General features: G+C 38.1%; 1 protein-coding gene and 1 pseudogene across 7 annotated transcripts in view; one reads left to right on the forward strand and one right to left on the reverse strand.

Moving 5' to 3' along the window:
* Positions 1-301: 301 nt before the first annotated feature.
* LOC126082075 (60S ribosomal protein L23a-like) lies at positions 302-762 on the reverse strand (annotated as a pseudogene).
* A 5,530-nt stretch (positions 763-6,292) lies between these two features.
* The window catches only part of GPR141 (G protein-coupled receptor 141), a 111,341-nt gene continuing 103,326 nt past the window's right edge, over positions 6,293-14,307 (forward strand). For 5 of the 7 annotated variants that reach the window (XM_049894519.1, XM_049894518.1, XM_049894520.1 and 2 more), the window contains exon 1: positions 6,297-6,463. The gene's annotated coding sequence lies outside the window, so the exon portion shown is untranslated. Of the gene's footprint in view, positions 6,464-14,307 lie in introns of all 7 variants that reach the window. The other 2 variants (XR_007518498.1, XM_049894514.1) reach the window with 1 other exon arrangement.

Here is a 14,307-nt window from a genome sequence, read left to right on the forward strand (position 1 = left end):
GACACACTCTAGCAGAGTGCTGGCCAATACAATGAGGTCTATCATTGCACAAGTGCATGACAAGTATCCGGCAAAGGCGGAACCAAACTAACAGGAAGCTTCTGGAGCTATGCTGTCAAGTACAATGCCTTGCGCAATAAACATTTGCCGAAATAATTAATAAATTCATCCACTGTGAAGAAATGCATTCTGGAGAGGCAGTGGCTAAAGGACAAAAGTGTCAGGTCAACAGAAAGTCATATTATTCTAGTCTTTTGGTGGTGAAAACATTTATATTTAGAATTAGCCAGCTGGATTCAGTTTAGATAGTCCCAATTTTGTTGGCAACACCCAAAGCATCATAGTCAGGAGCCAGTTGACACATGCCTTCTTCTCTCTATCAGGCCTGATCAAGGTGTTGACCTTGGCCATGTCAATGTTAAAGAACTTCTTCATAGCCTGCTTGATGTACTGCTTGTTGGCCTTGATATCCACAATGAACACAAGGGTGCTGTTGTCTTTGATCTTCTTCATCACTGACTCAATGGTCAGGGGAGAACTTGATGATGGCATAGTGGTCAAGCCTGTTTCTCATGAGGGCCCTCTTCTCAGGATACTTTGGCAGTCTTCGAAGCTGCAGTGTCTTGAGAAGGTGGGTGACATGAGGATCTTTTTTGTGTGTGTTTGTGGGTGCCTTTCAGCACTGTCTTCTTGGCCTTCAACGCCTTAGATGGCTTCAGTTTTGGGAAGGGTTGGTGCTTCCTTCTCAGCTTTTGGTGCCATCTCTATAAGAAACTTTTTTTTTTTTTTTAAACAAGAAACTTTTGGGTGGGCTACTAAAGTAAAGGATGTAACTGTCTCTTATTTTTCTCTGACAAGAGCTGGCCATTCTTAGGGGTACTCCCAAACCCTACACTTGTGAAGTGAATGTTAGGTAACCAAGGAAACTATTACTGGTAGTGATTTCCAGGCTAGGGACCAATCAGGTGGGGAAGCTGCCTGGAACTGAGGAAGCCAAATCTGCCCTCAGATCTAAGGTGCGAGCACAAGACCTTTAAAGGAAGACAAAAATGGTCAAGAGCTGGGAGGATGTAGAAATGGAGGTGAGGAAAGAGGCTAAGGTTAGGGTCAAGAAAGAAGGTCCAAGACTCTTTCTGTAAACAGGATTAGGATGCTTGAAGCTTGATATAATTGGGTGCTAGGAGTTCCTGGGTGGTGTAAATGGTTAACATGCTAGGCTGCTTAGCCAAAGGTTGGAGGTTTGAATCCACCTAAGGGACTTCAGAAGAAGGCCTGGTGATCTAGTTCTGAAAAATCAGCCACTGAAAACCCCATGGAACAGGATCTACTCTGACACTCATGAGTTTGCCGTGAACCCGAGCTGACTCGACAGCAACTAGTGTTTCACCTGGTTTATCCTCAAATAAAAGTTGTTGTTCAGTGACTCAGATAGTTACTGGACCTATTTAATGTGTGTGTGTGTGTCTGAAACTTAGTGATAAGTAAACAAATTGAAAATTGGAATTTTGCCCCCCATGTTGTAAGACTTCCTCCATAAGTCAAAATACAGTTAGTTTTCTCTTCTATTTATAAGCATATAGTCTTCCACCAAGCAGGAGCTGCTGCTCTGCTTCTAGAAAAACAAATTCTGCTTTAAAAATGGCATCATGGAACTAACTATGTTTTCTGGAAATTAAATAAGCCTTGCATCTATTCTGAGAGGACGTGTGGATCTGAGATGCGTTCATGTTTCCCCACAAAATTAATTTGTCAGGTTAGCAACTTCCCTAAAATACCTTATAATATTCTGATATGCATATAAATAGTATTCCTCACACGCTGAGATTATATTCCATGGTCAGGTGAGTGGCATCAGTTATTCCAACAATAGAAGCATGCTGGGTGTAGACTTCAGGGTCAAAGCCTCAATCTGGGTATCAGCAGTATCACCACCATCATCGCTGTCCCTTGTAACAATATTTCTTTGCAGTTACCAAAGGTTTTTATAATTAAATGTAGTATCTTAAATCCATTAAGCAGTAAAAACCTTGTGCGTTAGTGAAGATGTTTGATGGGCTGTATCATTTTTTTTTTGTATTCCAATTAGCTCTGTATGTGGATTTTTATCCTCATGGAACACCTTAAAGTGTCGCTTTACACATAGATCACACAAATGGTAAAACAAACAGACAAATTAACAAAGCAAATCAAAGACAAAAAAATTCCTAAAATAGAAGGGTAGGTAATTACTCCATTGTCTTAATTAGCAAAATAAGGCTCAGAGCATCTAGTGACTTTATGACCTTTCTATATTGATCTATATGACCTTTCTAAGGTCACCCAGCCACTAGATGAAGGGTTGAAACTTGAATGCAGATGAAGCTCAAGGTCTCTGTGTTCTACTGTGAGTGTGGAGTCCATATCCTGATTAATATGGCTGGTAAGTTAAGTCATGACAGGTATAATTTGGACAGGTTACCAAACAAAGTTTAAGAATATTCATTTGTTTTTGTTGTTAGTTGCCTTGAGCCAGCTCCAACTCATAGGGACCTTAAGCATAACAGCATAAATCATTCCTCGGTCCTGTGCCATCTTCATGATAGTTGGCATGTTTGAGTCAATTGTTGTGGCTATAAGGATATTCATTAAAAAATCAAAACCAAACCCACTGCTGTTGAGTCAATTCCGACTCATAGCGACCCTACAGAACGGAGTAGAACTTCCTCATAGAGTTTCCAAGGAGCACCTGGTGGATTTGAACTGTCAATTTCTTGGTTAGAAGCCGTAGCACTTAACCACTATGCCACCAGGGTTTCCAGGATATTCATTAGACATTGGTTATGTGGTTTTCAGACTGGCATTTGGCAAGGTTGCTGCTGGCTGCATTGACCTTATGGAAACACATGCTATATGACATTTGGAGAACAGCTCTAGCCAAAGGACATCCACTAACGGACTGATGACTAACTGGAAACTTCTGGGTAGCTGATGAAGGAGTCATATCTCAGTACTATTCTCTTGGGTAATTTTTCTCATCTTCAATGAAGGTGTAGAGATCAGATTCAGGTTTCAAAGCTCTAAAAAAATTCTGGAGCAAAATATAGTTTAGTGAAGATTAAAGCACAAGATGGCAGAACTTGTGGCTTCTAGACAGCGCTTCAAGAAAGTTTCACATAACTTTAAAAAAAAAAATACAAACCCACACTCTTTGCTGTTGAGTCAATTTTGACTCATGGTGGCCCCATGTCTTACAGAAGCAGATCTCCAACACTTTCTTCCACAATGCCTCTGGGTGGGTTTGATCCACCAACCTTTTAGGTTAGTACTCAAGCACAAGCTGGTTGTGTTACCCAGGGCCCACATAACTAGAGAGAGACATTTCACAACTCGGAGTACACGGAAGGCATTAGGTACGGTTCTGGATGTTACCTTTTAAGAAGAAGGAACTTAAATAAATTGAAGGATATTGAAAGCACAGTGACCAGGAAGGTGGAGAAACTCAAAACCACATGGTGTGGGTATACTGTTTTAAAAGACTAATGCTCCAGTCATGGCGAAGAGAAGACTCAGATCAGACAAGGCAAATGGCACCCAGGATTTGTAGAATTAAACTTTTTCTCTCTAACGGAGGAATTGAAGACGTGAGTACATGGTATAGGGAGACATTTCAGCTTGTAAGTAATGGGTAACTTAAAATGTCAGAGCTGTCGACAGATGAATTACCGGATGACTACTTGGAAAGGTTTTTCTAGTATCAATGAGTATCTTCAAATGTTGAGATCCCGTGCATCACAGTTCTTTCCCCTGCTCTTCAAATATTCAGCATCTTATCACTGTCACCCACACTCTTATATGGGGCCCCAATATTGGAAATCATTCCTTCTTTGTGATTGAGATAGTTTTTATCATCTGCGCAGGGTTCAACCAGAGTTTACATTGCGTATTGGATTTAATAGGTGAGAGCTGGAAGCTCACAAATGCCATATACAAATTTGCTCCAAATGGGCTCTAAATATGGATTTGGAGCTAATTGTTCTGGCACTTATTTCAGTGGGGATGAAGCATTGGCCAAACATATTTCAAAGCAAGGAAGAGAATATTTTAGCATTGTTTTCAGGAAAATGTGTAGTAGCATGCAAGTAATTGGAAAAAGGGGGATGTTCAATCAGAGGCCCTAAAGGAGAAAAGAATATGTTGGCAGAACCATTATTCGGAAATCATAGAACTATGAAAATAATTATAGAACTGAATTTCCAGTATTGCCATTTTAAAAAATAAGCCTTTATCATTTAGGTATAATGTGTATACAGAAAAGTGTACAAAGTATAAGAGTACAAACCGGATGAACTATCACAAAGTGAACACATTTGTGCAACCACCACCCAGATCAAGAGATAGCACAGAAGTCCCCCTGGTGCCTCCTTTAAGTCACTGCCTTCAACTCCTCCTGAGTGGTAACCACAAGTCTGCATTATAATGCCATAGATCAGTTTTGTCTGTACTTAAATTTTATATAAATGTAACAACATAGCAAATTGTTTGTGTCTAGCTTCTTTTGCTCAATACTATTTTTGTGAAATTCGTCCACGTTTTTGCGTGTAGCATTACTTCATCCATTTTCATTGTGGTAGAGCAATTGTATGCATCCCCCCATTTTTTCTTTTGTAATCCAGTCTACTGTTGATGGACATTTAGGATGTTTCCAGTTTGGAGCTATTATACATACTGCTGTTTTAAACATTCTGGTGAGTTTTTGGATACACATAGATAATGCATTTTCTGTTGGGTGGATATCAAGGAACGGAATTGCTAGATCATGAGACGTGTGTGTTCACTTTTAGAGGTAATCTTTCTTGTACCTCTTTTCCACTGTCTCTAGCATTGTATGAAAATTCTATTTGCTCCGTATCCTCTCCAACATTTGGCATTGTGAGTCTTTTAAATTTTAGCTGTCTGGTGTGAATTTGTACAGGGTCGCTATGAGTTGGAATTGACTCAACGGCACTGGGTTACTGGGTGTGTATTTAGTGGTATACCACTGCAGTCTTCATTTGCATCTCCCAAATGACTGATAAGGTTGAACAAGCCCTAACTAGGGCTTTTAAAAGTATAATAAATCTAGGCCATTCCAATTTGATGTTCCCATTATTATTATTTTTATTATTGGAGTAAAAATATGCACAACAAAACATATGCCAATTCGCAATTTCTACATGTATAATTCAATGGCCTTGATTACATTCCTCAAGTTTTGCAATCATTCTCCTTATGCTTTACCAAATTATTCTACCACCATTAACATAACTCAATGCCCTCTAAGCAAAAACTTGCTCTTTCCCCATGTCTCTCACCCCTGGTAACCACTAACCAATTTAATTTCTATGTATTTGCTTATTTCATGTACGTGAGATCATACAACTTTTGTCCATTTGTAGCTGACTCAGCATGGTGCTTTCAAGGTTCATCTATGTTGGTGGCATGCATCAGGACTGCATTTTTCTTTATGACTGCATAATATTCCATTGTACGGGTATACCGCATTTTGTTTATCCATTCATCTGTTGATGAACATTTCGGTTGTTTCCACATTTTAGCTATTGTGAGAAGTGCTTTTTTTTTTTTTTTTTTTTTTAATACATTAGCTTTTTTAAATGTAGAAAGGTTAAAAATTCAGGTATATTAATATGTTGATATTTAACAAATTTAGCATTTTAACCCACAAAATTTCTATAAAATATTGCATAATTTATAAGATAATCATTATACTACAGAACGTAAGTTTATAGTGTTGTCTTGAAATGGTATGCCAGTTAGAGCAATTTGAGGCATTTTTTTTTTTCACTACTCTCAATGTGTCTCTATGTGTATAATTTCTTTTGGAGATAAATGTTAAGAGTCTAGAAAAGTGAGACTATGACAAACCCATTCCCCTCCCCTGCTGCTTTAATAGAACCCTGCCTCTAAATATCCTCTCTCTAATTTTAATTAAAAAAGTTGCACATAGGCTCACATTTTAGTCCATGTTATATCTCAGTAATGGATGTAATCTAAAATGCATAAGAGCAGAAGCTTTCTCTTTTTGTTTTTGATATCACTCTTTTTCCCCTCCTCTACAAAATTTAGTTTGAAGGAAAAAAAAAATGTGGAGAGACTCTTACAGTGATCATATAACTTTAACAAATACTTTTTGACAGTTGATCTTCCTGTAATTTTGCAACTTGGACTGTTCATCTTTGAGTGATTGGTTTTTCAATGCAACTGTGTTTGAAATGGTTTTGAGGTTTTGTGGTTGTTGTTGATGTTATGAGGAACTTAAAACATTTTATCTTCCTTTTGCTTGGCGAGCCCTCTGTGGCCTTTTTGAATGCAAGCTGACCATGTAAGTGCCACAGCAGTCCTGAGCTCAGAAGTGGATCCTTTTTGGAAGTCAGACAGCAGGTAGCCCATCTGTCCAACTCCTTGCTGGGAAATCTGGCATTTCAAGGTAAGTGCAAAAGGCTTGGGGTTGGTGCACATGAATGAAAGTTCTGCATAAAGAAAGCAGGCCAAACATGACTTTATAGTTCTAATCCAGAACCTTCAGACAGTCTTACTACAAAAAACAGGTTTATCCAGTCTGGCCACAGCTGCTCCTTTTACGTAAAGAATTGTATTCTTCCTGTGTAGACACAATACGCTGAAAGTGAAACCCGGTTTTTATTAGTGATTAAATATAGACAGGCATCCTGGTGATGCAGTGTTTAAGAGCTCAGGTGCTAACCAAAAGGTTGGCAGTTCAAATCCACCAGTATCTCCTTGGAAACCCTATAGAGCAATTCTACTCTGTCGTACAGGGTCAGTATGGGTTGGAATGGACTCGACGGCAATAGGTTTGGTTTGTTTGTTTGTTTTTGTAAGTATAAACAAAAAATGGTTTCAGAATCTTTCACAAAAGTGACTCTGGATAAAAACATTGTAAAGGTCTCTAGATGAACTGCTGTTACATTTGCATATTACTCAAATGCTTATCTTTCAAGTGATGCTTTAATATGGTTTCCATTATGAAAATCTTTAGAATTTCTTACTGGTAATATTGTCATACACAATTTGAAACCATTCTTTCAGCCCTAATCAATAGAAGGGGGAGAAAAAAATCAATAGCAATCAGGTACTTTGAAAATTTTAAAAGAAATATATTTAAAATAACAAGTAAAATAATGGTTCCAATAAATTTTTTCCTTCCATTTAAAAGTATTATAGGGCAGCTGCAATCTAAAAATAACTTTAAAAGTCACCTAAGAAAAAGTTAAGAACTCTTGTTCAAATAAAAACTTTTAAGTGAAATTTTTTCAGTACCATTATTTCCTGTTTTCGAGAAGTAGTGCATTTCCTATCAATGGAATGGAATACATTGCAAAATTAAAAAAAAAAATAAGTAATTCACAACCTCAGTTTGAGAGTTTATAGCCTTGCATGGGTCACTTGATTCTCTGGACTTCAGTTTCTTGTGCAATTTCATACTTAACCGAGAAATTATTTATTAAGTACTCCAGATTTGTTGTTAGGTGCCGTCAAGTCACTTCAGACTCATGGCGACCCCGTGTACAACAGAATGAAGCTCTGCCCGTTCCTGCGCCATCCTCACAATCCTTCTCAGGCTGGAACCCATTGTTGCAGCCACTGTGTCAATTCTTCTTATTGAGGATCTTCGTCTCTTTTGTTGACCCTCTACTTTACCAAGCATGATGTCCTTCTCCAGGGACTTGTTCCCCCTGATAACATGTCCAAAATACATGAAATGAAGTCTTGCCATCCTTGCTTCTAAGGAGCATTCTGGCCGTACTTCTTCCAAGACAGATTTGTTCACTCTTCTGGGAGTCCATGATATATTCAATATTCTTCGCCAGCACTGTAATTCGATGGCATCAATTCTTCAGTCTTCCTTATTTATTGTCCAACTTTCCCATGCATATGAGGCAATTGAAAATACTATGGCTTAGGTCAGGTGCACCTTAGCCCTCAAAGTGACGTCTTCACTTTTTAACACTTGATGGCGGTCTTTTGCACCAGGCTTGCCCAATGCGAATACATCGTTTCATTTGACTACTGCTTTCATGGGTGTTGATGGTGGATTCAGGTAAAATGAAATCCTTGACAACTTCAATGTTTTCTCTCCTTATCGTGATGCTGATTACTGGTCCTGGTGTGAGGATTTTTGTTTTCTTTATGTTGAGGTGTAATCCGTACTGAAGGCTGTGGTCTTTGATCTTCAACAGTAAGTGCTTCAAGTTCTCTTCCCTTTCAGCAAGTGAAGTTGCATATTACGGATTGTTAATTAGTCTTCCTCTAATCCCTACTTACCTCCTCCAACTTCGGATCTATAACTCCTTTTTTAAAAAAAATTGTGTGTAAATCAATCATTCAATATTTTTATCAGTCAATATGAGTAATGGGAAGACCAAAGGATTAGGAATCAGGTGGTGTGAATTCTAATCCTCTGTTTTCTAATAATTGGCTGAGTGATTTGGGAAATATTATTTAACTATTGTAAGCTAGGAGTTGGTAAACTTTTTCTATAAAATGTCAGATAGTAAATACTTTAGGCTTTACAGGCCAAGAGGCAAAATCAAGGATGATATGTAGGTACTTACATAGCCATTTATAATGTAACTACTTAAAAATGTAAAAACCATTTTTAGCTCTCAGAAAGTATGAAAACAGAAGTTGAACCAGATTGGGCCTATAGGCCATAGTGTGCCAGTCTGTGTTCTAGGCAATGATTTTTGACTATTATAACGTTAAAGAGGTAGTCTGGGTCAGAGGTGCTTAACGTGAATCCTGGGACACTAAGAAAGTCCACGGACGGTCTTGGGGTGATCCACCAAGCCTCTGAAATGGCATACAAAATTTTGAGTGTATGTGAATATGGGCTTTTTTTCTGGGAGAAAACGTTTCTAGATTTCATCACGTTTTCAAAGTGGTCCAAAACACAATTAAGATTAAGAACCACTGGACTAATTGATTTCTAAGGTGGTTTCCAAACCCAATATCCAATGAATATATGAAATGTTTATTGGGTGCCTATTATAGAGTTGCTATGAGTCAAAATTGACTCAAGAACATTGGGCTAGTATTACAAAAGACATAGCACATCATGGCTAAAATGATATTTGAAAATATTTTAAACAAACTTAAAATTCATATGCACAATTTAGTGATCTTCAAAGTAATAACCTTGAGAATAATTGTCACCAAATGTTCCTGAGGCGCTTTTTTGTAATGTATCTTCAGTGCTTGTTCATGAATTATGTGAAATTATTTTTCAAACTTTCTTATTGCCCACCCTGTTTTAAAGTGACAATGGTATTATTCATGATAACCATGACCTAACTGGATTTAAGATGGGTTTGTTTCTCTCAGAAAACTATGATTCCCTTAAGAGCAGAAACTATGTCTTTTCACCTGTGTATCTAGAATAATGTTTGGCACATCTCTGAAATGAATACATGGATGAATGAGTGAATGAATAAAAATATGAAGACTCTGTCATTGAGATTATGCATCACAGATGCTGGAGGCTTTGAATCCCAAATGCTCTAAGGCCAGTGGTTGCTAAGCCCTGTGATTGCTTCTGTTTTCAACTTGGATGCAACTGTGATTTCAAAATACTTGGCCAACTAAAGATTGCAGTTCCTGGGGATTAAATCACTTTTTAAATGGGTAAAATGTGTTGAATTTAATTCATATGAGAGAGAAATACTTCTTTAAAATTTGCCTGTAACCTACTCTCCGGGATAGGGTCACTGGAGAGTGAAGTTTTGTTAATGAATAGCAAGCAATACTCTCAGTATCTGAGCTCTTTCTACCCTGAGACAGGTAGAAGGTTGTACTAGCTGGGACATTGCTCATAAACAGTAGATTTTCATGGGCAATCTAAAAGCCAGATCTAATAGAATTTAGGACACCACTTCCATCCCTGATAAAGAAGTTCAGGATTGATTTCCATTGGCTGACCAGTGGTTGATGCCAAGTCTGGACTGTTTGCCAGAGATTCTTCAAAGCCACATGGGCAGAGCAGTGACTTGTGATCAATGTAAATATATTTCCCTTCTCTCTCTAGGAATGATTCATTCAAAAAAAGAAAAAGAAAGGCAATTCAGTCTGTAATACTTCACTTAACGACTTTCAGAGCTTTTCCTCATTCACTTCTCAAGAGAAATTCTAACTGTAAGATTTTAAAATGTTAAGAAATTTTAATGAAAACTGCACAACTCTGTGTGTATGCATCTGATGTTACGCCTGAAAAAACCTTACTCAAAAGAGTGCATCCCACCTGCCCACCCCTTCCTCCATCTCAGAAGTTCCAATAGTAACATACTGTTTACTCTGGTATGTGATTACAGAGTGAACCTCTGCAGGATCACTCTGGGATAAATAACACCCATTACTCAACAGTTTCGAAGCTATGCTGAGGATATATTCCTTGATCTCCTTAAGTTCTCCATTTTCCTTAAAATCTCCTTGAGATTAGTCCCAATTATAGTCTGAAGACCAAAACCTTCATAAAAGGGACCCCAAGTATATAACCAAATATATCCTATGATCCAATGTCTCACTAAGGTGATGACAAGAGGCTTAGTCCCCTCCCTAGGGATTTTTGAATCTTCCTTTGACAGTGTTGACATGGGCCACCAAGTCCGGTAGTTAGGGGATTCCCCTCCATTCTGACTGCTGCCCTGAGCTCTGTCTACAGATTTCCTCTACACCCTGCTGGTTGGCTTTACCCCAAAATGTGGGTGGAGTCCCCCCTTTCCCCTCCTCCAACATAACTTACTGAAATCTGTGACATTTAGTTAATTATGCAGTGCTTGGCTGGCAAACTTTTCTTAAAGGACAACACAAGAAATATTTTAGGTTTTGTGGGCCACATGATCTTGGTGGTAACCCCTCCGGTCTATACTTGTAAAAAAAAAAAATTATAGAGCTGAGCAATTATAGGCTTTACGTAAAAGAAAAAGTGTGGCTGTGTTCTGATAAAAACTTTAGTTACAAAAATATGTGGCCAGCCTGGGGGGCCTATAACTATATTGAAGTTATATGTTGAACTATATCGAAGGTTCGATGGTCACTTAAAATAATTACAATGTGGTAGAGGGAAATGTAAAATTCAGAGTTAGAGATCACTTCCTAGAAGCATCAGTACTTCCCCTTCCTAGAGATTCCCAACACTCATCTCTTATTTTAGTCCTAGCCTGAGGCTCTGCTACTGAGACTTGCTCATCCTGCCTGGGAAGGAGTCCTCTCATTTTCCTTCTTCTAAGAGTTCAGGTTCACTCTACCATGTGTTGAACTCCAGCATTGTTGTTATTTGTTGTTGAGTTGGCTCTGGCTCATGGCAACCCTAAATACAACTGAATGAAACATTTCCCAGTCCTGTACCATCTTCACGATTGTTGGTATGCTCAGGTTCATTGTTGTGGCCACTGTGTATTTTGAGTGTCTTCTAACCTAGGGTGCTCATTTTCCGGTACTATATTGAACAGTATTCTATTGTGATTCACAAGGTTTTTTATTGGCTACTTTGCAGAAGTAGTTTGCCAGGCCTTTCTTCCTACTCTGTCTTAGTCTGGAAGCTCCAGACTGAAACATGTCCACCACAGGTGATCCTGCTAGTATTTGAAATACAGATGGCATAGATTCAGCGTCATAGCAACATGCACACCAGCACAGTATGAGAAACTGACAGACGGGTGGTGAAGCTCCAGCGAGAGAATGTCAAACATATCATAACATCTCGCTGAACAGAAGTGTGGAATCATTTTCATCTCTGTGCCACCTAGTGCAATGGCAGTCACATGAGACATCATACACTGTCTTTTACTAAAGATAATTCTAGTGTGGGTCTTATCTTCTTACTGGGTTGCAATCTCCTTCCAGAGCAGTGACCACACGTGGCACAGTCTTTGTTCTATGCAACAGCCTAGTTTAGAGATTCTTCTCAGTTGAGATTTGGACATGAGATACAACAACAAAAAAAATCCAAAAAAATTAGTCACATTAATTTTATTCTCTTTCTTTCTCACCATGCTTCATATATATATGTATATATATATATACATTTTTTTAATATATATACATATATAATCTGGTCTATAAATATCTCTACCAAGAGCAAAATCATTTTGTTGAGCTGTTTGGGATCTCTTCCCATAAAGCAAATTTGACATCAACGTCTTTAGGTTCTCTTAAGTATTTGGAAATAATTTAATAGTAAAATAGGGATTATTATCCCTGCCTCACTCTTTATAATATTATAAGGAGATCCATAGACATAGAGACATATGCAAATATTTATGGGCCTTGCATTCCAGGAGACTGCACTCTAGTTGGAAAAGGCAAAATTGATCCATTTAAACAAAAGTAACATGTCATTATGAAAATCTGTATTTATAAAATGTTTTATGGTTTATTAAGAGGAATTACATGTAATAATCTCTATTTTACTCTTTTTTTTTCCAGAAAATTTAAGATGACTTGAAAGTTCAATGTCAAGTTGGTTTCATGAGAAAAGATTAATTCAAAGTCCATGAACTTTGCTCTTGGCAGAGGCGTTTACCAAAAAAAAAAAAAAAAAAATGAGTGGTAGCAGTTGCTCATTTTAACCAAGAAAGGGGTGTTTAGTATTTTATGGATAGCATAGTGACCCTATTTTTGTCCATGCTTACACAAAATTATGCAGTAGACTTTGTTATATTGCCTAAAAGGAAGAAGAATCTTGAGCACACATCACTAGTAAAATGCTTGGATGGGTAGCTAGTTTTCTAGAACAGGTCTTAGTACCATTAAAGTTTATTAGAAAAAATGTAAAGCATTTTTTCAAGAATGCTAATTGCTTCCCAGAAGAAAGTGGTGAATTAGATTACACACAAAAAGCTTTTTTCCAGACCAGATTTGAGGCCATTTTTCTTTACATTGCAAAGGTAGAAATCAAGGTGCAAGGTCTTGCAGATCAGGAGAATGAATGTTGACCTCAAGTCCCCCCACTGTAGCCTCCATACTTGAGGCATGAGTTGTATGATGTGGACCCTGAATGATGTGGGAATTTAGGAAGGGTGGCAATAAGCAAACTTGGAGAGGTCAGAAGGTAAAACTCTTAACCGAGTCTTGATTTGTAGATGAAATTTGGAATAACAGGAAGGAATCTGACATTCATCTACATTTAGGCAGTGATTCTCAAGGTGGGTCTGTATTAGAGTTACCCGAACAACTTGTTAACCACATCAACTCCATGGTCCCCTCACAGATTTGGATCCAGTAGTTTGAGATGGGACTTTAGGCACCAGTAGTTTCATCAGTCTCCCCGGGTGATGATGAAGGCTAGTGGTTAGGTGGCTGCTTCTTTCTCATCTCATATTCCTAACCTTGTGCGATAAGTCCTACCACCATGGACACAACTAACAGCTGCTCCAGGAGCTTAGGTTCAAGAGACCTTGGTGATTGCCAGACAAAGAGGAATGGAGATGTTTCTGAAACATTCAGAGACACAACATGTGCATCATGGCCCCAGTACTCAGCAATGCGCAATATTTACACAAGAAGATGTCACAGGGAGACATTGGCCAATCACTTACCTCCTTATTGCCTAGGCTTTCTTTATAATGACTGGCAATAATCTGTCTTAAGTTGTGTACTTCAAAGTAACAAACACATTTGCCATGTCCCAGATGCATGACCTTGCTCAACTCCATCAAAACTTAACTTCTTGTCTATGCAACAGAGAGATAAGGATACCTAACATAAATGAGTATTGTGAAAATCAAAAGAGATAATGTATGAAAAATACCTAGGATATAGTATTTATTCAATAATTATTTCCCTCCTCCCTCTTACCACCATTCCAGAGTTGATAGTTTTTATAGTAACCACAAAGAAAGCCAAACTGAAACTACTCCCATCTCATTGCTGCATTGGTCCATGACATTCAACCAAAGACCATAGGGATACCTGTAGTTGAACAAGCTGTCTTTTTTTACTCATTGCAGGGAGAAAAGGCACATGGGAACCATGGGCATCTCAGTAAGAGGGAGTTAGAAACAATCTATTATAGGGTTTGGCCTTGGTTGGGTGGTTTAGGAGAGAGTCTAAATAAGTGGAGATTCACTCTATATTGGATGCTGTCAGAAAGTGGAGACAATTTTGTGATTGAGTAAAAAAATATGTGCTTATTTAATCCAAGAAAGGTGGTGTTTAGTATTTTATGGGTGTCATAGTGACCTTGTTTTTGTCCATGCTTAGACAAAATTAAGCAGTGGGTTTTTTTTGTCTAAATTTTATCATCGTCTGTTATGG

The sequence above is a fragment of the Elephas maximus genome, chromosome 8, assembly GCF_024166365.1.
Source record: "Elephas maximus indicus isolate mEleMax1 chromosome 8, mEleMax1 primary haplotype, whole genome shotgun sequence".
NCBI lineage: Eukaryota > Metazoa > Chordata > Mammalia > Proboscidea > Elephantidae > Elephas > Elephas maximus.